We start from the raw sequence: 3,161 nt of genomic DNA on the forward strand, positions 1-3,161 counted from the left end.
GGTTTCGGCCTGGGAACGAGGAAGACAAACGGGCACACGGGGAAAAGGGGTTTGCATCAAAGGACCGGGGATCATAAATGGGAAGAAGGGAGGTGTCGCGCTGGGAACAGGACGAGGGCCTGGCGCAGAGCAGCGCTGAAGAGGGGTTTTATGATTCGCGGCAGGTGCAGGCAGGGGGGTTGTCAGTATGCGGGGGATGCCGGCGAAGCTAGGAGTGGGGGAGAGGCGCGCTGGCTCTCGGCGGGAGCAGGGAAGCCATGGTGTTCAAAATGGCGGCTGTTTTACGCGCACAAAAAGGTTAAGGAGAGCAAGAGGGCGCCGATAATGTTGACGGTCTTAGTCCAACTTTCAACAGAATGTAGACAAAAAGCGAAGGAAAAAGGCCAAAAAAGTAATCTAGAGAGGGAGGAAAATAAGGAAGGAAGGAAAAACAGAAGACAAAAGGGCAAGAGAGAAGACTCAAAAAAGTCAAAAAGAAGGAAGAAGGAAAGGAAAAAAATGAAAGAAGACAAGGAGGAATGATAGATGAAAGAGGGCAAAAAAAGAATGAAAGAAAAAAGGAAGGAAAGGAAAAAAGAAGGCAGAAATTCAGAACAAAGGTAACAAGCATTTACAATGCAATGGTTTTGCCTTTGTTAAAGTTAGAGCTATTGGCATTGCTCTTGACATTATTTTTATTTATGTTTTTTTAACATAAATAAATGGCATTGTCATTTACAATGCCAATAGCTTAATCTCTCGCAAGTGACAAACACCCACACAGAGCCCCCCCACACACACCCACACAGAGCCCCCCACACACACACCCACACAGAGCCCCCCACACACACAGCCACACAGAGCCCCCCACACACTGCGAGCCCCCCCACACACACACTGCGAGCCCCCACACACACTGCGAGCCCCCACACATTGCAGGCAACAGAGGCACGTAAACATCTCTTAGGCGTAAGGCATTCTGAATCATAATTTGAGTAAGCTGAGGTGGGGTTGCTTTTGGAGAATTGTATGCTAGGAATGTCATTCTATTGTAGAAGACCAAGGCAAAAAAAAGTAGAAATAATATTTCAACAACAATAGAAAATGTAAGGGAAATATATTTGGAGTTTCAAGATCATAGTTCTGACCTATAGAGAGAATATTTCAACTAGGAAGTTAAGCTACTTTGTTTAAGGATATCCAATTCCCTAAATTAAACACTTTAGAAAATACTGGAATAAATAAAGGAAAATCTGCAGAGCCAGTTGGTTTTCCGGAAAAGATATACTAGTTATTAGAGGAATAATGAGTTACTGTAGTTCAAAAATTATAAACACAATTTGTCTCTCTCTATGTGTATCTATCTATATATATATTTTTTTTGAGAGATATATATATATTTTGTATTACTAGCATCATAAAAGTATGTTTGGCATTGACTTACTAAAATGTGGAGAAGCGTACAGTCAAGTACACAAAATCGTAGGTTTACACCGATACAAATGACACAAGTCGAGTTGTGCACGTGAAGTGCAGTGTTTTCAAAAGTGTGCTTTGCGACATTCCTAACAAAAAGATAAAGATCTGCCTCAGCAAGAGGGTGGGTGTTGCCCAGGATCCTACATAGAGGTGCCTGTTGCCTACAAAGCCTGGATCATTTCTTGCCTCCTACATGCATTATTTTTATGATTTTTCAGTGATTCCAAGTTTTCCATACATGCTATGAAGCATAGACTGCATAAAATGCGGAACATGGAATTGTTTAGGAAAGGGGTAGAGGATCAAACAATGGAATGGAATTCCTATAAACGACCCTTCGCTTGGGTAAGTAACGCCATAGGCTGGCAGATAAAGTCTCTGTAAATTTTAACCTTTATGAATGTGCAATCCTACAAGTTTAGAAAGTGCACACGTTCTATTGGCTAAAATATGTAATTTGTGAACAAGTAATAATCTCAGCTTTGACATAATTCATGTGAAGTGTGGGTCAGGAAACCAGTGCCATTTGCCCAATATAAAGGTCGTAGCTATTCCTTTGCCGAGTTTTCCCTTGTAATCTGCGCTTCGAAATAGTGACTCAGAGAAAGTGAAAGTCAGCTGCCATATTAAACTTGTACATCTCAAAATAGCACTACATAATACTCACCGGTCTGAGGACTCGCACCACCTCCTTGAGGACCCCCTCCACGTTCCGCACCGAACACAGCACCAGCGTGCAGACCACAGCATCCGCGGAGCCGCTGGCCACCGCCGACATGTCTTCCCCAGACGCCACGAGGAAGCGCGTGAACCGGACGTGGTCATTTTCTGCAACGCTCTTGCCCAGGAAGCGCTCGAAGTCTGGGTTCGGATCCGTGCACGTGACTCGGCATCCTGGCGGGAAAAACTGGAAATTTGTTCCCGTTCCGCTTCCGACCTCCAAAATGTTGAGCTTCCCCCCGGGGCCGGCGAAGTCTAGCATATTGGTGAAAAGAGTCTTCTTGAAGGAGTGCATCTTCCGGTTGTAGACGTGGCTAAATGTGGCCAACACGTACGGAAACATCTTATTGGCTAGTGGCTGCCATACTCCTAAGAGAGCCAAGAGGTGCACTGGCAGGGTCAGCAGCATGATGCCCCCCTGAAGGGTGGCTATGAGAAGGCCCATGTTCGGAGCCGAGGGCGCCGCCGCCTCTGAGGTCTGCGCTCTCGAGCTGATGCGTGTCTGAGCTGCGCTGGATTTACTTTGTAGGAATAATGCACACCATATGCACAGATGAGTCCACATTCAGGTTACCGGTTTGTTTTTTCGTTACAAACAAGGGTGTTCCATAGCACACAAAGCTGGAATTAATAGTATATATTTTGTACACGATAAATAGATTGCCAGTCATGTCCAGAATTATTCCTTTATGCAAGGAAATGTAATTAATTAATTTGTTTTTTTATAAAGAAGTAACGAATAAATAAATATTTGCTACAAGTCGATGCTCTAGAGTTTGTACAAGTTTCGCCTGGTGTGCTCGAAAATTAATCTAAAACGAATTCTTTCAAAGGCTGTGTCCTGAATGGATACACTTGCAATAATGTTTAGATCTACATAAGTAATTCTTCATTTTGCACAGTGACGCGTTTGTTTTTTCTGAGAGTGGAAATATTCAGAGTAACAGCTAAACCTCCTGGATTTTGTATAGTACTGACCTGTA

General features: G+C 43.8%; 1 pseudogene; it reads right to left on the bottom strand.

Moving 5' to 3' along the window:
• Nucleotides 1-2,110: 2,110 nt before the first annotated feature.
• Nucleotides 2,111-2,679, bottom strand: LOC144767281 (thiol S-methyltransferase TMT1B pseudogene; annotated as a pseudogene).
• Between the last annotated feature and the right edge of the window lie 482 nt (nt 2,680-3,161).

Source organism: Lissotriton helveticus, chromosome 7, assembly GCF_964261635.1.
Source record: "Lissotriton helveticus chromosome 7, aLisHel1.1, whole genome shotgun sequence".
Taxonomy (NCBI): domain Eukaryota; kingdom Metazoa; phylum Chordata; class Amphibia; order Caudata; family Salamandridae; genus Lissotriton; species Lissotriton helveticus.